We start from the raw sequence: 20860 nt of genomic DNA, 5'->3' as shown, positions 1-20860 counted from the left end.
ACATCTACAAATCTCAGCGGCCTCATTTTATTATATGCACTTTAAGGATAGTCTGTTAAGGTGGAATATTGCTTGGATGGTAGTTAACAATGACACTGGCAGTCAAAGTCCGACATAACTGCATAGTTTGTACAAAAACCTGAACATTTCCATAGCTACAAGAAGTTGTAAAACCCGTATCACCCCTCTGTGCCCCCTTCTACATATTTGCATATCACATATATAATTACATATGTAATTATACTGTCACACACAGAACAGTTTGTGGCATGTGTATACAGCCTGCAGTAGTCATAGCCTCTGGTGCTGCTGTACTGGAGTTGTATCAGCATTGGGACATGAGTCAGGAATCTGTAATTCACCCATAAAAATTAATTCCAAGTAGAAAACTAAATTCTCAATCCAGATGGAAAAAATGCCATAATCCTTTTAAAAATAAATATGTAGCTGTATTTATAAATAGGTACACGTGTGTAGACGATAGCATGATGTCAGAATATGGAATATGTATGTGGATTGGTTCAAATGTCCACTTAATTTTTATTTATATATACAGTGCCCTAACAGTGTAAGCGTGGATGGACAAAGAGATAGATGGAGATTAGGAAAAGAGAACAAAAAAGGAAATTTTTATACAAATCAACGAGGCAGCATTTCAGAAGTGGGTTTTTAAGAGGGACTTAAAAGTGGAGAGAATACGATCCTTGCTGATAACATCAGGGAGGTCAAACCATGTATGGAAGAAGGAAGAGAGGATCTCCATTTTAAGAAGTTATCTATAGTCAGAAAATGCATAAGAAAAGTGATTCCTGTCATGCTACTTTCATGCTACAGGTTATTTCAAGGCGAGCTCACATTTGTCCCATTTGATATACATTCTTTGGGCACCTTATGGCATACATTGAAATGGAGTTGCCTGGAAGCAAAGCACAAGTTGCAGGGATATAAAAAAGCCTCCTTTTTTGTCATCCTCAATTAAAACTGCCACTATGTTGTAAACTCTCACTGTCCTGACCCCCATATAACTAGGTATTGCAGCAAATACTGTATGTTACAACTCACACTGACAGCACACCTCTGGGATATCTAAAGTCAAAGGTCAGATTTAAAGATGGATTATTATGCTTTTCTCAGTAGAAATCAGATTATTACCATTATTTTATTGTAGATCTTTTTGTATTGAATATACAAGCATTTGACAAAGTACTACAGTATAATCGTCTAATAATACACATTTTGCAACATAAAATTATTATATTCAGTCTTAAAAAGTTAAATATGTCACTATTAAGGTAGCGTAACATAAAATTCAGTTTATAATATTAAAATTCCAAAAAATGACAACGTTATCAATCACGTTCCCTGGTAATATTACATTTTCCTCATTTTTCTTTAATTTTTGCATTTTTAGTATAATAAATTGAGATTAAAGCAGCAGCCTCACGTTCAAGGTCTCTTGGTGGGGAGTGGCAGTAAAGTTACAAGTAAAGTGATAAGAAAACAAATCATACAAAAATCTAATATTTAATAACATTTCAGACAGATTACGGAGATTTAAGACTCTGAACTGTAATTACAGAGGGAACACTTTAGTCTCTTTTGAAATAAATGCAGATCATCACCAAAAGGCTTGAAATAAATTGAATAGCTATTGAAAAATTGAGATTTTCTTTTCTGAAGGATTCCTATTTTGCTCCCAATGGCCTTTTGTGAACTCTCAAAATATTTTTCTTTTAACTGAGAGGAGACTGACAACCTTAGGGTTCTGTGTGTGTGGGCGCATGTGTATCACTATTATAATGCATTTAAACATGAGCTTTTGCATTTCTTCAGCTTAAAAAAAATGTGAAACTTCCACCATTTTTTCCTGTAAGGGCTTTAAAATACCTCGAATTATGTGTTCACCTAGTTTTCTGGGTTTGTTTTTTTTTTAGAAGAACTCACACTACAAAAAGTTGCATTTTTGTTCCGCTAATAAATGGAGATATTCTTTAAAAAATGTTGTTCAATTCACAATGAACTGATGGCCAAATTACACAATAATGGGGAAAAAAAAGTTGAGTTAACTGGGCTCTCTCTTTGCACATACTGTACGTATCAATTACTTAGTGATGCATTATATGGAATAATCTAATTCAGCATGTCAAACTTTGCAACCCAATTTATAAATTCAGCTGCATCAGCCTCTGCATCATTTACAACAAGTAATTGCTAGCTTCTCTAGAAACCAGTGCCTCTGAAGAACAGGATAGATTTATTGTATGTGTTATACTCTGGGACCTAGTTTGCTCTGTGAGCAAAATGAATGCAGTGAGTTCCACACAGTAGAACTAAATATTGTGTATTGTATTTTGTAGGCTGAGCCTTTTTCTTTCTTTTTTTTAATATATATATTTTTTTATTTTGTGCCAGTAGAGCTATCCGGTCTTGAATGTCAGTGTGCCTTGAATGTGCAGTCACATTCTGAGGTATGTCTTTGAACTCTTCAGTGGTGCTTTGCATTTCTTTGAGACCTTTTATGGGGAGGAGACAGAGAAATATGGACTAAAATGCTGTGAGGTTGTCTCATTATTTCTTTTCCATTAAAAAAAAAAAGAGTTCTTGTTAGACAGGAAGACCTCCATTATATAGTATATTCAGCATCTCCTCATGGCTTCATACTGGTATTTGCAGACAGCATGGGGTAAGGCTTACCAATTTAAAATGGCCAAGACAATACTTCTGTATCTGTTCTGAATAAAGAAATTATCATCATCAGCTAACCATTATGTTGACAAAAGGATAACTTGGTTTCTGATGTGTATTTCTTCCTTGGGCTTTTATTGTTGAAACGTAGCATAGAGCAAGGGAGAAAGACATAGACTAATTGCTGATCACCAGAGGATAATAACCGGTGATCAAAAATATTAGGACCCTCTCCAAAATCCTTTTTAAACCAGTGGGAGTTTGATCTGTGTAGGTACTGCAGGGTGGGACTGCATGCCTGCACCCATTTAGGGCCTGCCATCCGGAGTAATGTTTTACTTCTAGAGTAGTCCCGCTGCCAAGGACTGTTCTATGTGAGGAATTACTTAAGGAATAAAGTACTGTTGTCTGTAAGGTGTCAGAATCTGGCCTGTAGCGCATTTAACACAAGAAAAGCTTGTTCAGTACCGTCAGAGTAACAGCACTTACATCACACAGTCAGCCACTTTAGTAACATCAGGAAACAATGCTAAGTGTGTATGTCACAAGTCAACTGGACATAATTTAAAGATATTTATGGAGGGATTTTACTAAGGGCCATTGGGATTATAAAAAATAAAAAAAACAATAAAAGTTTGGAACAGAAGGGTATTCACAAAGACGTAATAATATATTTTTATAATGGTTTCCTTTCTTTGAACTTATAGTTTAGCAGTTTTCAATTCTGAATGGGTTGAAGAAAGTATGGAGGAGGAGAAAGGAAAGGGTACACATTTTGATGTAGTTTTTCTATATTAGTTGTATAATTAGTTTACCATACATAGTTTGTGTTACATCCCTTTGCTTAGCAACTGTCTGTGTTTGTCTTTAAATGTGATGAGGGATCTGAGTTTACTACCCTGGTGATTCCTTGTAATAACACACACAGAATGTAATGCATTAAACAAGTTTAATTTTTAAAATCTATCTTGCACATGTCCCTTTGACAGGAACATTCCATGAGCAGATATCTTTTCGTACTACTTGGGGCACAGTCTGTGACAGAGATTACTTTATAACCTGAAGTAAAAGTATCAGTATAAAATGTAAGATTGTGTACATGGGATTTCATCCAGAGCACTCAGCCAAAAGAAACATCGAACCACTGCTAAATCATCCTAATGAGTTAAGTATTGTGTATGGTTTTGTTATTTTAAGCAAATGCATTCATATTTGTTTTTAAAGCTGTCAGGGATCAGTCTAGCAAATATTTTAGTGAAAAGAGAATATATATATGTTTATAAAATGACATAGGTTTATTTTTCTCTGTGGCAAAAGAGTTTAGCATAATCGTTCAATGAAAGAATAAAAATTTTCATGATTAAAAAGTGTTTTACAAGCATTAGCCGGCTTCCCATATACTGTACAAAATAATACATTTTCTTTTTCTTTCTTTCCTTGCCACCTTTATGAAATCCATATTTTGCATAGAATAAGGCACTTTCATTTGAAAGCAGAGCTATAAGAAATTATAATTACAAGGTTAAGGAAAATATTTGAATGGGTTCCAGTTTAAATGGGGGGGGGGGGTGTTGAGGAGGGGGAGAGAAGGAAAAAGGGAAATGGTAAACATCAACTTGGCTTGATGGCTTGGGTGCCAAAACAGAAGCTTTCTATAGGCACAGCTATAACTGCCTCAGTCTTTATGTTCCACTTCAGATTTCTTTTGGTACAGGGAATAAATAACTACTGCAATCCATCCATAAATGTGCTCACTTCCATGTGTCAAACACCTTCCAAATAGTTTTGATTTAGAGGTTTTAAAAATCTGCTTCTTTTCTCCAACCCAAATCATCTAGATTTTATCTAATGTGAAAAAAGAAGGGGGAAATAGTTCAGTGGGAATTCCAAGTGCTGTTATTGTTTTCTCTTAAATAAAGGTTAGACTTTTACTTTTGTGAGTAAGGAAATAACATAATTACTATGCTATATACATTTGTACAAATATGGTAGGTGTGTGCAAGGGACAAAAGACTTTTAGGCTGGTTACGGACAGAACACTGATGGGTAAAATTAGACTATTTTACAAATGCATGCATATGTTTGGCAATCACTTTCTGCTTCATTTCTCTTGTAGGGAGCAGTCTTGTAGTGGAGTCAAAGGGGTCTGCATAGCTACTGTCACCTGTGCAGAGCTCATTGTAGAGCCTCTTCTTATCTCTACCTATGTCATTTCAAATCTTAGCTCAACTTGATTGTAACCTTCATGGGGCAGGGATCTGTTGTTTTATTTGTCTATCAGGTGCCTGCATATCTACACTATAGCATTGTGTACATAATATTAAAATTATATGTGTTATGGTAGTGCCTGGAGACCTCAACAAAAATCAGGGTCTCATTGTGCTAGGCCTTGTATAAACACACAGTCTAAACAGAAATGACAGTCTAAATAACCAAGATATACAAAACATGGAAGGTGAAGCACAGGCACAAAGAGGAGACGTGATTTGCCCAAGGTCAAACAGCAGGTCAATGAGAGACCCAAGAACAGAGCCCAGATTTTCTGAGTGCCAGTTCAATACCCTCCACATTGGACCATACTGTCTCTAGTAAAACTGCTGTGTTCAAACTGCTGTTTCCAATACAATAGTTGTGAATATCAATTCACGACCACCTAAAATAGCTTTGAGAGTAATATTTTAAGGTTCTATCCAGCAGAAAACATCCAAGATCTTCTACAGCCTAACAGGTTGTGAGACGCCTCAGAGAATGACTGTGCAACAGACCAACTAAATCAAAGGACAGGCTGGTCTGCTAAGTGGGATTGCTAAATAAAAATATTTTCACCAGGAATTGTGAAGCAGTTTTAAACAGAGGAAATGCTCATATGAATAAGATCACTGCTCCCTGCATTTGCCAGCTTTGAATGAAGGGGCAGGTTCTTAGAACCCTAAATCTGGATACATTTCAGACTGCAGCCCGTTTTACAGTTGCAGATTTTTTTGGTTTTTTAAATGACCTATTGTGAGGAAGTAATCTGTAACCCAATGTACTCAGTATCATCCCTCAGCATCTAGATGGGATGACTGTGCTTTGAGGTAACAAGAATTGAGTGAAAATATAAGGGTTACATGGCTGCTCCTGAGTTTGCAAAGGGGGACTAGCTCAGTCCAAGCAGCTTCTTCAAAACTTAAAATCTCCCTGTGGGGCGAGGGAATTATTCAGAACTGTACCCAGACCTACACTGAATCTCAATGCCAGTCCTGCTTCAGAATCTCAGATCTTAAAAGCTCAGAGATTTTAGGAACGGTTGAAAGGCAGTTTTGGAGCCTAATTTTGTAGTGCAGTCCCTGCTACTAAAGACAGGTATTTTTGGTTTGCATTGGAAAGTTGGCCAAAATTATGTTTTGTTTTATTTCTTTATTTAGTAAATCTTTTTGATTTACATTCTAGTACCAATAGCAGCAATTAAATCAGACTGGAAAGGCAGTAAGAGCACCACAATGGCTATTCTGTGCGTCCCAGATCTGACGCATGAGGGACTCTACTGGCTGCTCCTTTCAGTTCTGATCTCACCAATGACTCATCACACTAACTAAGAAAGACAGACACTCTTCTGTATTACTTTGCACTTAAATATATTATTGCTGAGAAACTTTCTTTAAAAAGTCCTTTTAAGTTTAATAGCTGTGTAAAGTAATGAATAAGATGGTCAAAGTGACTTCAATGGGTCCCAAGCACATGCATTAAAGTAAGCGTGTGCTTATGTGCTTTGCTGAATAAGGATAAAATGTTTAATCAAAGCCTAAGAGAAGGAATTGCTTTTCCATTATAAATTGTTACAACTGATTATCTCTTTGGTGACGCATGCAAAATGGAGGTGGGTGGTGGTTAGTCCAATTCCCTTTGGCCCTACATCAAAATAAACATCACTTATATTGGAACTCACTGGCATTCTTGTTGGCAGTTCCAGCAGAGTGGCCCAGGGCTGAATAGTCTTGGAGATGGGCAAAAGTTGAGAAACAATGGGAAACTTGCATTGTCACTGCATGTACTGTGAGTACTCTGTAGTGTAGAGAAACACCAGAGTCTAGTCTCCAAGGCTGTCAGCCTATCGGCTTGTATCATGAGTACTAAAATTTGCACCCACAGTAAAAAGGCATTGATAGCTGAGGAAGCAGGGCTGGATTAATGCAGGGGCTTCAGCCCGGGGCCTCGGGCTAAGGGGGGCCCTGGGTGGCTGGTAAACCACTTATTCGGAGAGGCTAGCTTCTGGCCCCACCCATTCCACCTGAAGCCACGCCCCTGCCATCCCTCTCCCATCAGAGCCACGCCCCATCCTGGGTGGCCCGAGCACACCAGCCAGGCTGGCCAAGTGGCCTCAGTGCTGGAGTGCCCCAAACACCCCCAGAGCCTGTGCCCCAGCACTGCCCGAGCCCAACCTACCGTGGCCATCCCACGCCCCTGCGGCCCCTATCCCCCACTGCCAGAGTGCCCCAGCACCAGGCACAGACCCAACCCATGGGATGGCAGCCTCCCCACCTTAGGCCAAGGGGCCTGTGTTTGCCTGCTGTCTGCCCAGCCAGAGAGCTGGGCTCCAGACTACATATGGTTCTGTCTTGCCTTAGAGCTAGAGCTCCTTGATTACTCTGCCCTGCCTGAGGGCCAGAAACTGTTTACTGCATTGCCCTGTCTGGGGGTCTGAGCCTCCACTAAGACTGCTTAGTGTTCAGCCCCGCCCCAAAGGGTCAGGATCCTAGCACCTGATTGGCTAATTCCCCCTGCTACTAAACTGCGATCACTGTGATGTAGTGAGGCGGACAGGCCTCCCTCCGAGCCAGGTGGTGAGAGATGACTGCCAATCCATTACACCCAGATAGTATATTCTGCCTGGTTTTGGCTGTGTCCTGTAAACATACCTCCAAGTTAAAATCTGTTTCCTTGGAATACATAAGCAAATACAAGTAAACATGAGAGAAGTACCCAAGATACTTGAACTTCTGGGATGCCAGGATAGTACTGCATCACTAACTTAAGTCAGTTAACTAAATCAACCAGTCAGTCACATGAAGGCTCAATAATGCTGTTTCTGCAAGAGGAACAAGGTAATTTGTCTTAATTTCTAAATTCCAACAAAAATATGTATTGATTCTGCAATGCAAATGAATGATATTTCTATGTTATCGGAGATCGGAACATGCATGGTCAGTGATTCCTTCCTAGCATGTACTGATGCAGTAATTCAATCATTTTCTGACAACTTTCAATAAATTTTCCCCATTTGGATCCCTGCTGAGCCCAATAAATCAATCTTAGTAGAGGCATGAATATTTCCCTGATAGTAAAAACTATAAAAGGGACACAGGGCTAAGGGTAGTTCATGTAAGCCGTGCCTATTTATTGTACCAGAGACCATCTTTTGTTTGTGTTCCAATTATAAGTCCATTTTGAAAGGGCAGTTTGTCTTTAATGGGTTAACTGATGCCACATTAATAGAGAAGCTAGAACACGACAAGCAAATATAGTTTAATGCATCCTACTTTGAATTCAGAGTTCATATGTATTTCAGACAAAAGGCCAAACAAATTTACAACACTTCATGCATTTCTATAGTGCAGTATTTTTACTGAAGGATATGTAAATACTGCACTAATCAGAGGTTCTGGAATTCCAAATGCCACAAAAGGTTATGACCTGAAGCCCTGCTAATAGATGACTGAGGGCGTAGACTAAGTAGTTCTGAATGACAGCAACCACAGGGTGTTTTGCATGAAAAGTAACCTCTAATAAATGACCTCTGCTTTTTTTCTTTTCAAATCTATGACAGTAATGAATATGAAAAGGGAAGCGGTGTACACATCAAGTGTTATTTACACCTAAACAGAGCAAAAATGGAGTCTACTGTACAGTATGTACTGGCTTCAATTCAGATATAAAATAGTGGGTTCTTTTTAATATTTCAGCAAATACTTCTATTGAATTCACTGTTAACCCATAGTAAAAAAAAACAAACCAGGATGAAATAGTAAACACCCTATACACAGGAAAAGCTATTAAAATGAACATTTGTTTTTCAGATCTGGTTGGGTTACAGGCTCTATATGAAACCTCCTGGAATGCTGAAAGAAGCATTCATGTTAAGCTAGCTTGTGATCTTTAACTAGGCAGAGGGTTGTCTTTTCTGTGGGATATGAGCAAAATGAGGATGTCCTTTGTAAAGTGTTTTGAGATCTGCTAATGAAAACTGGTATATAAGAGCTAGGTATTATTATTTAGAAGCATAATACCCCTGTTAGTAGATTATATTTCCACTTGGGCATTTATATTCTGTGATATTCTTCCAAAATCCAACCAGAGACAGAGCTGAGCTCTGAACTAATGATGTAATTTTAACAATTCTGTCCCAGCTAGCTGAGAAATCTTTATTTCATACCTTGTCGGAGAAATTAGAGATGGAAAAGAGCAATTACCAGTGGGTCATCATGTCCATCTTTCTGCCAGTGCGGAATTGTTCCCTGCAGTTATATTCCTTAGTGCTTTGTTTAGCCTAGTTTTACTTGAAAGAATTTGCGATGTGTCGTCTACTACTTCTATTGGGCCAAAGGCTTTTCCTTTCCTCCTATGCTTCCACTGCACCTAGGAAGGGCAGGATATTGAGAGGCCTGGCAGGGAGGTGCTGTATGCCCTATGCAGGGCAGAACTCTGCTCTGCAGTGCCACTCACTGTGGCTGCTGGAAGGGGGAGGGGTGGCATAGGAACACTATGGGTTATGCGATTTTACCACTATGGGCCAAATTTGAAAAGATAGTTAGGAACCTACAGGAGCAGATAGTCATCTAGTGGGATTTTTAAAAAAGCCTAGGTGCTGAACTCCAATTGATTTAAAATTGGCTCTCGTGGTTCCACAGGCCTAGACAAAACCATTATAGTACACGGAATGCCCCAAGCTGCTACTACAGCTCAGGGGCAGTAATCTTGGCAACAGATTACTGGGCTATGCTGCTTGCCTCCAAACCATCTTAAATCTCCTGTGTGAAGCTTGTTTACTTGGGATTTGTGCATGTGAGAGTATGTGGATGCAGCATTTGGTCCGCTGGGAGACCCTTCCACAGTTTAATAGACTTCACAGTTCAGGACTTTTTCCTAATATTCAGCCTAATTCTTTCTTTGCTTAATTTCATCCCATTACTATTTAGTTAGTTAATTTTATACAGTTGTTTTATTTGTAAAAGGCACTTATGTTTACTCAGTCATTACTACCATTGTCTTCAGTGGCAATTTTGCCTGAGTAAAGAGTCCAAAATCAAGGCTTTAAATGCATTCCTCATAAAAATTATAGAACTATTCTGTATTTACATGTTTATATAATGCTCAACCCATTGTGTAAAACTTGTGCTGCCTTAAACCAATCTGCTAGGGTATGCTCTGTGGATGTCAGGACTGGATGGTCCAAAGAGATAGGCAGATAGATAGACATCTCTTTATCATATCTATTGTTTTTAATACCACACTTATTACCATGGCAGCTGAGCTCCTATTACATATGTGGAGCCTTTCATATCTAGGTATTGGTGCAAATTCAGACCAGATCAGTAGAGACTGAAAACCTCTCATTATTTTCTGAAAAGTTTGTGTTCATGGAATGACTGGTTAGTCTCACTGCAATTTTTAGTGAGTACTCAGGTGGAGAGAAGGCCAAGACCTATTATTAACTTCACAGGACATCCAGAAATATCTAGTTAAAATCGAGTACACTCAGAGAGTAAACACAGGTATTATCATAGTCACGCTGTAGTGCGGGGTGTGGCCTCCCTCGGAGACGGACAGGAAGGAACGCCCACGCCCATGCCCGCCCTGCTGGAAGCAAAAGGAAGTGTAGAAGGCAATCCCTCTAGCTCAGTTGGGCTGGAGCTGCCGGAGAAGAAGACGTCTCTCCTCTGTCGTTTGTGCCCAAGTCCAACTGCTGCAGTGCTGAGGATCTGGAGGAGCCACCAAGAAGCTGCCTGCCACTAGGGACCTGGAGGAGCTGCTGAAGCTGCCTGCTGCCTGGGAAACTGAGGAGCTATTGGGGTTGCCACTTGCTGTTTACCCTGGTGAGACGGATGATGACCCTGAGACCCAGGTACTCCAGGGAGGGGAGGTAGGAACTAGCCCAGGGGAACCAGACATTAGTCTGGTTGTGCTGTGGCCTGATACCACGTCAATGCATTTTGGCTGGAGCACCACTGACCCAGTGGCGGAACACTCTGCCACTGTGAGGCCCCTGGGCTGGGACCTGGTGGAGTAGCGTGGGGCTGGGGCCTCCTATCCCCTCCCCTGCTTCAGACCCCACCCTTGGGGTGGCAGCTATTTCACGATAGGCCAGGAGACTGTGTTGGTGCTTGCCTCCTGCTTGTGAGCCCTTAGACTGTGTAATTGCCCCACCCCGGCCTGAGGGCCTGGGCCATCCACTGCTTGTTGGCTCTGCCCCTGCTGGAGGGGCCAGAGCCCATAGGTTGCTGGCCTGCTCGGCCCCTCGCTTGAGGGGCCAAAGCCCGTGAATGCCAATTTTCCCCCATGAGCTGTTGTCCCCACAGAGCGGGCATGGCCTCCCTCCCAGACGGACAGGAAGGGATGACCCAACCCCTTACAACTCCCATACTAACTGCATGGTCTCATGATTGAAGTCACTCTATTCCTAGTAATTTCATGCTGCTCTTTGGATCCCAGTTTTTTAGCTCTTTTTAATAACTAGCTCTTTTTCAGGTTGACACCTTAACTTTGAAATAAAATCAAAAGTATCCAAAGTAATTGAAATAGTCACTTACTTCAGCCTTTCATATCTGGCTGATATTTTCAGGACCTATCTCACTACCTCATAATGGTTGTCTCACTGTTGCCTTGTGCGCCACCTGTCTGTTTGTTGTTTTCTCTTGTTGTCACTTGATTTATACTTAGAGAGTCCCCAGAAGAGCTTGCAATCATTCTGTTATATGTATGTACAAGAGGGTCCTGATTCCTGAGGGGGTCTTCTAGACAATACTGCAGTATAAATAATAATAATAACTAAAAAAACATGACCACCACATACAACTGACTCCAAAGCTGACTATGTTACAGTTGCTTTGATTTACTACATGGTATTGATTTCCTTGGCAATATCAGTGTCTGCAGTGATCCCACTAGCACTGATGCACATCTTCTCATACCTCCATCTGTTCCATAAGCTATTGAGTTTTCACCTTTTCCTCCTGTTTTAATCTGGGATGTTTCAGGTATTCCAAGTGCATCTCCGTTTGTCTGGTAACTCTAATTGCCAGCTTCTATGATACATAAATGTAGCTTTGTGCCCCAGGGTATCCCATCTGCTGAATGGCCCTGGGGAGCTGTTGACAGTCAGCACAAAATAATATGACCTTTAAGTTGCTCTGCATGGGCCCCAGGTTCAGAAGGATGCGCAGTACCTTAAAATCACTTTTAACCCCTCCTCCATTTTTGTATCACACAGTACCAGGTGGGTAATTTGATCCCTATTTTATCAACTGGGAACTAGAGGCACAGAATGAATGAATGAATTGCCCAAGGTCACAAGTCTGTGATAGGAGTGGGAATAGAACCTAGATCTGTTGACAAGCCACCTCTTTAACCTCAAGACAGCCCCTTCCTCTTATCCTTTCTAAGACAAACTGTATCACACACAGCTATATTCTAGGAGAGAGGAGCATGGCTGTGTCAGTAAGTGAGGTGGGGTGGCAGTTCATAAGCAGAGTACAGTGCTCATAGGGATGCAGTTTGTATTTCTGAAATAGTGGAGAAACAAAATGTTAATGGCAAACATAGCTCTTGATCCTGTGGTCTTTACTCAGGCTAAACTCTCATCCGGGCCATAGAATGATCTGTGTTTTATGCTGGAAGATTTTGATTTAGGCTGTTTTTGTTCCTCATCTAAGGGAATCCCATATAATTACATTCGAGGTGAGCTCTTTCACAGCCCAGTAGGTCCATAATTCACCACTGAGTGACCCTCATATGTTGAATGAGGTCACATGACCTGGCAGAGTGCTTTGAACCAAATTTTCTCAGATACAACTGTTTATTTTTGCTTTGCTTTTCTTCTCTTCTCCCTGTATGGTCATCTTATGAATGAACTAAAATATCTGCACTTTTTAAAGAGTATAGGTCTTATTTTTCTGCTCCCACTAGTGGAACTCTGTTGATGCCAATGGACTTACTTTTGTTTTACACTACAGTAAATTTTGCAAAGGAGAATCAAGCCATTTAATTTTTAACTTCCTCTTTCTGGAAGATTCCTTCTGTTCCCAAAAGTTCTGCCTGGCCATGGCTTGACTACAGGACCCTGATGGACAGTGTCTTTTATGGTGTAGCAAAGAGTCAATTAAGTGTTCATTTCAATCCTCTCAATTTTTACTATAAAGATAGTTGTCATAATTCTAGGATTATTTTACTTGTATCTGTGACAGGATGGACTGGGGGAGCTGAGAAGGAGCTCCTGGCTGGCTGAGGGGACCGAGCAAGGACTGAGTCCACCACCTAGTCAGATCAAGTGAGGGTACCATGATGGGCCCTGTTGGACTGGTTAAAGACTGAGCCCAGGGAGGGTTGCCATAAAGGACACACCAACTCAGGGTACCATGATAGGCCCTGTTGGACTATTATAGAAGACAGGGTCTCCAGGGAAAAAGCCCTGGGGATGCAGCCTCATAGGCATGCAGCCAGGCGAAGGTAAAAACTGTATATCCTAGAAGGGTTTTGTTTTATTTCATCTACAGACTGTGTGAGAGACTTGGCCGGTGGGCTGAGTCACTGAAGGCCCGCCAAAGAAACAATTGACCGGGGGGAGAGGGGTGCTTGTGAGAGGTGGGTGCCTCCTCATTCCCAGAACTGAGTGACTGCAGACTCACACTTGACTGGGGGAACTCCCGAGGGGTAGGTGCCGACACTGTTACAATATCCATTTTGTTTCACTATCTTCACTACAAGCTAATTTCCTGTTTAGTACTACTTGGGTTTTGCCCTTTTCAACTCCTCAAGTATCATGGAGAAAAGGAATGGAATGACCAAAAGAAGGGCCAAAAAGAGAAAAAAATGACAGACTCATCTTTACTAAAGCTCAACAACTGTGTCGTAATGTTAGCCTCTTCTTGCACTTAGGGAGAGTGAAAACACCACAGCCAAGTCTGCTGTTTCCCATTTATAATGATGTCTTTACTCTGGGCAGAGATGCTGGGCCAAAGTTTCCTCATGGTTGTACTAGCTCATCTCCTTTGATACCCATGGAGTTAAATCAATGTAAGGCTCTGATCTAAATCCCAATGAAGTCAATGGAAGGACTTCCATTGATTTCAATGGGCTTTCAATGAAGGTAATTTGGCACATTATATTAGTACATGGATACTTCCGAAGTGAATATTTTCAGTGATCCTTTATCATTGTCAGATTACATTCACTCTTTAGTCCTTCAAAAACTTCTGTGAGATAGGTAACTAAATTGTAGTATCTGTATTACAGGTGATTAAACTGAAGTAGGGAGGTTGTGACTTGTGCAAGGTATTAGAGGGAGTTAATAAAACAGCCTGGATTAGAATTCAGATATTTTTGGTTCCTAATCCTGTGATAAGACCACTAAACTGTCCTGCTCTCTAGTGTTTTGTATATATTTAAAATTCCTTAGAAATCTTATGTTGGAAATCGTCAGTAGCTGAAAGAGAGAGATCCGGGGGAGTAGGAGTGGTTGTGTGTGGAATTTGGAGGATGGGAAAGAATTAGAAAATGGAGGATATGGGAAGAAACACAGAAAAAAGAAATAAGGTCTAAATTGATGGGGATAGTAAATGTGTAAGAGACGAATAATAGAGCGGAAGGAGAAAGAAACTGAAAGAATATGGATAGAAGGGGAAAATGTAACACAGGAAAAGAGAAGAATCTGAAGGACTGGCAGAGATGGAGAGAGATACACTGAATGAGTAATCTGCTAGTGAAAAATTAAAAGGAGGGAGAAGAGGGCAGGGACAGAGTGAGGATTAGGAAGTAAATATATGTAAATTAGTCTAGCATAGCAAAATACTGGTTTTTCCTAGGCATCCCAACTGTGTCCCCTCATTTTCCTTTCCTTTCCTTTCCTACGTTTAATAAAACTATCCCTCTTGGTTCCTCTGCAATATTTGCATGTAGTTGCACCTATGAACATAGCTGTAGAAAGTTCATTAGGGATGAATTAATTACAGTTAGACAACTATAACGAGGGTAATTGCCTAATTCAGAAGAATGAGCATGGCGTTTAGGACTCAGTAATTTCTGAGTTCTAATCTCAGCTCTGCTTGTGACTCCCTGGATGATTTTAGATAAGTCACCTAGGGCCAGATTTTCAAAGATATTTCAATGTCTAAAGATACAGATGGGTATCTAGTTGGATTTTCAAAAGCCCATAACCTGCTTGGGTGCTTTTGAAAGTCCCGCTAGACATTTTTTTGCATCTTTAATGACCTAAATTTCCTTTGAAAATCTGGCCCATATAGCCTTAACCTTTTTCCCTGAGTTGTTTCATTTGAAAAATAGGACCAATAATCCTTACCCTACCTACATGTCAGGGTAGTTGTGAGGATTAGCAGTCCAAAAAGGGGTAGAAATCACCGACAGCTACATTGTGCCCTCATCCTGAAGTGGCTGTGCAGGGGAATAAGAAGCCACTCCCATCCCTCTGCATGATTTCACAGAACCTACTTGGAATGCAAATTCAATGGTAGGCAAAACGATATACAGATGTTTGCCCACCCCAGCTTTTCTCTTCTAAGGGCCTGATCCAAAGCTCGTTGAAATTTTCCATGACTTCATTGGGCTTTGGATCAGGGTTTAAATGAGTCCTAACCTGTCCCCATTGAAGTCAGTGGCAAAATTCTGATGTCAAGAGGAGTGTAGAAGAATTGCCATTTCCAGGCACCCCCTTGCGGTCAGAGGTGTCCCTCTGCTCCCTTTCTTCAGGGACCTTTGACAGCGCCACATAGTCTCTCTCAGGGCTATCAAAATTCTCTCAGGGCCCAACATAATTCAAAATAGTCCTCCATGTCCCAAACACAAAGTCCATCATGTAACTCCAAGTTCATACTCATCTCCCATGCTCCTGTTGTCCACATACACTTTATCCTGCTCAGCAGAAGCTTAACCTTCTGGCTCAGGCCTCCTTCATCTGTTCATGCATGTCCTATTCTGAGAGGGAAGGTGGCATATATACTACCCTTCTTCTGAAAGCTTCTCCCGATTGGCCGAGAGAGAGGGGAGCCCTGCCTCATCCTACACTAAAGGAATCCTGGTCCCAGGCCTTTCAATTGACAGTGTCCTGGGATCTTCCCACTGAACTGCTAACTGGGAGACCGCCGCTTCTCTTCCAAAGGCTCTGAAGAAAAATCTTCTCCAAAGGCTCTTAAGCAAAGTAAGCAGTCCTGGGATAAGAGGGAGGGTCCTCTCATGGATCAGTAACTGGTTAAAAGACAGGAAACAAAGGTTAGAAATAAATTATCAGTTTTCAGTATGGAAAGAGGGAAATAGCAGTGTATCCCCAGGTATCTGCACTGGGACCAGTGCTGTTCAACATATTAATAAAAGATCTGGAAAAAGGGGTAAATGGTGAGGTGGAAAAGTTTGCAGTGATACAAAATTACTCAAGATAGTTAAGTACAAAGCAGACTGCGAAGAGTTACAAAGGGGTCTCATATAACTGGGTGACTGGGCAACAAAAAGGCAGATAAAAGTCAATGTTGATGAATGCAAAGTAATGCACATTGAAAACATTATCTCAACTATATATGCAAAATGATGAGGTCTAAATTACCTGTTACCACTCATGAAAGAGATCTTGGAGTCACTGAGGATAGTTCTCTGAAAACTTCTGCTCGCTGTGCAGCAGCAGTCAAAACAGCTAACAGAATTTTCAGAACCATTAGCTAAGGAATAGATAATAAGACAGAAAATACCATAATGCCACTATATGAATCCATGTTTTGGCCACACTTTGAACACAGCATGCAGTTCTGGTCGCTCCATCTCAAAAGAGGTCTTTTAGAAATAGAAAAGGTACAGCAAAGGGTAACAAAAGTGATTGGGTATCCATACCCTTCCATATGAGAGGAGATTAAAAGAACTGGGACTATTCAGCTTGCAAAAGAGATGACTCTGGGGGATATGATAGAGGTCTATACATTCATGAATGATGTGGAGAAAGTGAATAAGGAAGTGTTGTTTACCTCTTCACATAACACAAGAACCAGGGATCACCCAATGAAATTAATAGGCAGCAGGTTTAAAACAAACAAAAGGATGTACTACTTCACACAACGCACAGTCAACCAGTGGAACTTGTTGCCAGGGGATATTGTGAAGGCCAAAACTATAAGTGGATTTATAAAATAATTAAATAAGATTAAATAAGTTAATGGAGGACAGGTCCATCAATGGCTATTAGCCATGATGGTCAAGGACTCAACCCCATGCTTTGGGTGTCTCTAGGCCTCTGAATGCCAGATGCTGGGACTGGATGACAGGGGATGGATCACTTGATGATTGCTTGTTCTGTTCATTCCCTTTTGAAGCATCTTGCATTGCCCGCTGTTGGAAGAGAGGATACAGGTCTAGATGGATCATTGGGCTGACCTAGTATGGCCATTCTTATGTTCCAGTTTCTGCTGGTTTCTGAGCCTGTGCTCATGCTAGCATCCCTGGAATGGTGTCTTCTTACGTGCCCAAACTTACGCTTAGGAGGCCAATACACCCTGTTATAGGAAGCAATATATTTGTCAGTAATGTGAAAACCTAACAACACATTTTAAAAAATAATCATCAAATAACTTTTCCTTCCTTTAATAGGAAAAAAATAATTGTATTCCAGAAACTCTTACTGATTCATATGTATTCATATAATAGTTGCCATTTACCGCAGAATGTCTGTCCTTGCATGTGATATCCCTGTGGTATGTTGCCAGTGTTTCTGGTTGCAGCAGAGGGAAGAGTCATATGATCACCCTTTGTTCCATTAAGTGAGGTTTCTTAATCCCTGTACATTGTTTTTTGGTGAATTTGGGAATTTTGGGACATTGCTTTTGGGTGAATTTGGGATTTGGATGAGACTCAGTCTAGACTGAGATAATGTTGGGGGAAGATTTGGTGGAACTAATCTTGGCAGCCCTCATAGAGGAAATGTGGTTACCATTTGTAAAACGTGCCTAATTTGGAACGGTTATTAGATCATTGGCTGTTCCTAGATACCCACCTAGCAGCTGTGGCCAACAGTACTTTTTTCCATCTGTGCCTGACAAGACAACTGCAACTTATTCTTTACAATATAGACCATGGCACAATTATCCATGCCTTTGTCACCTTGAGATTAGATTACTGTAATGAACTGTACAGGGGCCTACACCTTGGAACCATTAGGAAGCCTAAGCTAGTACAGAATGTTCTTCATCACTTATTAAGTGGAGTTGCATGTTGGGAGCACATTAGACCATTGTGTGGCCTGTGCTGGTTTTCAGTAGGCTTCCAGTTCAGTTCCTGCCCCTAGCAACTTTCTGAAAATCTGTGTTATGTGCATGAGTTGTGTTCTCCAAGGGTTCCTTTTGGAAATTTTGCCCTGAGAGCTAGCTTTCTGATTTACGTGCTGATATATCAAAATGCTGTAAAATGTAGATGTATACTCAGATTTTACTTACAAAGAATTGTCAAGGAAAAGAGCATTAATTAAATGGAGGGAAGATGAAAGACTCTAGTAAGCAGCAGCATTAAGGTAATATAACCATGCCCCATGTGCCTCACCTGTTTTCTGAGCACTGGGATGGAGCATGATCCAAGAAAAGCAAGTGGCTGTAACTCTCACCAGTGACAGCATAATCAAAGGGGTTGGGGAGCATCAGGAAATGGATCCATAACAGAAAGCACACTTCTAAGGGCTGGCGTAAGGTCAGCATTCACTGATGTGGTGCCAGGATATTGTCGTCAGTCAAAACTGTAATTTATGTTTACCATGAAAAATAAACACAGAAAACAAATCTTAACTTTCTACAATAATTCATCAAATCTTCAGAAACAAAGGTTCACACTTGTCAGCTGTACCCCTCAAAGTGCTGTAGATCCCCCTCTACGGAAGGGGTCCAAAGGAAATGTCAAATACTAGAAACATTTTAGTCTCATGGCCCTTTTAAAAACAGTTAGAGTTAATAATTCCTCCGCCTTCCCCAACTGCTATAAAAGAGAGCAGGGCACATACTACAATAATCGTTTTCAAGTGATACGCTAACCCAAAATCCAGAGTTTTTAGGCCCTCCTAAAATGGATATGGTGATGCAGCTGCGGGCTCTACCTCCCCATCATACTATTTCTGTGTCACATTAGGGCATCGGTAGAGCATGTTGGGGTCATTTGGTCAAGGGTTCCTCAGATACAGCTGCACCAATAAGGAGATGATTTTAATATTCAAATTGCTCTAAAACCCACATACATAGTGACATTTTCTTGAAAACTGGTATTCCACAATAAGGGCAGGGTAAACGTTGGGAGAGGAAGAGGAGAATACCCCTTAAGGCCATTCATATCTCACTGGGCTATTGGGTCAGCCTGTACTCATCTACATTGTATTTTCTGATTCATCTGAGAACATCCCTTGAGATGAATGAGCCACCTTGTACCCCTGCAATCCTCTGCGGAGCAACTTCTCTTACACTACCCCTGCAGTGGAGTGGAGCCTGGGACTCCCCTTCGCTCTTCCTTGCTGCCTCCAGCTGATAGATATGCTCCTGGTAGCCCAATGGTTACCACCTTCCTTTCCAGGTCCCTCCAGCAGGCTGGGGCCATGGAAAGGCCAGAAGGAGGGCAGAGTTGATAGCTGAGGGACAGTAAGGTGATCCCAGGAAGCTTTCTTATGACCTCTTACATGTGCCCCCCCTCCCCAATTATGCCCTACCCCCTGATCTAGACCATCCTGACAGGTGTTTGTCTAACCTACTCTTAAAAATCTCCAGTGGTGGAGATTCCATAACCTCCCCAGGCAACTTATTTCAGTGCTTAATCACCCTGACAAGTAGGAAGTTTTTCCTAATGTCCAACCTAAACTGCCCGGGCTTCAATTTAAGCCCTTTGCTTCTTGTCCTATCCTCAGAGGTTAAACAGAACAATTTTTCCTTCCTCCTTCTAACAACCATTTATGTACTTGAAAAGTGTTATCATGTCTCCCTCAGTTTTCTCTTCTCCAGACTAAACAAACCCAATTTCTTCACTCTTCCCTCATAAGTCATGTTTTCTAGATCTTTAATAATTTTTGTTGCTCTTCTCTGGACTTTCTCCGATTTGCCCACATCTTTTCCGAAATGTGGCGCCCAGAACTGGACACAATACTCCAGTTGAGGCCTAATCAGTGTGGAGTAGAGCGGAAGAATTACTTCTCGTGTATTGTTTACAACACTCCTGCTAATACATCCCAGAATGATGTTTTCTTTTTTTTTTTTTTTCTTTTTTTTTGCAACAGTGTTACACTGTTGACCCATATTTAGCTTGTGATCCACTTTGACCCTCTAGAACAGGGGTGGGGAACGTCCGGCCCGCGGCATGTCGTATAAGGCCCGCGAAATCATTTGGTCTGGTCCCGGCGGCGGGGGGCAATTCGGTGGCGGCACGGTTTCACGGCGGCGGTGGGGCTCCGTGGGGAGGGGGCAGACCAAATGATTTCACAGCGGCGGATTCACGGGAACTGCGCCCCCCCCACGGAACACCGCCGCCAAAACCCCGCCGCCGTTTGCCACTTTTCGGCGGCGGGGACTGCCCCCCCCCCCCCCCCAAACGGAACCCCGCCGCCGCCGCAAACCGCGCCGCCGCCGAATTCCCCCCTGCCGCCAGGGCCACTATCAGGCCCTTCACAGAAAAAAAGTTCCCCACCCCTGCTCTAGAACATTGCCTGCACTTTTTTCTACCCTATAGTGAACTGTCATGTATGCTACTAGACTGCTACAAACCCCCTCTACAAGAATAAGCTATTGTGCTCTTCTATTTGAATGACCCACATAACGCAACACAGAAATTAGGGATCTATGAGCCCTTTAGGTGAAGTTTCACCTCTCCTTATACCATAGTGTGAGCTGTGGCAAGCTTCTGCATATAAGCCCTGCACTAGTCAATACAGTAATCCCTAGCACAGTGAAGGCCAGTTGGAGTGCATGCA

Source organism: Emydura macquarii, unplaced genomic scaffold (genome assembly GCF_026122565.2).
Source record: "Emydura macquarii macquarii isolate MOO-44397 ecotype Brisbane River unplaced genomic scaffold, CSIRO-AGI_Emac_v2 contig_431, whole genome shotgun sequence".
NCBI lineage: Eukaryota > Metazoa > Chordata > Testudines > Chelidae > Emydura > Emydura macquarii.
Note: the sequence above shows the minus strand (reverse complement) of the source record.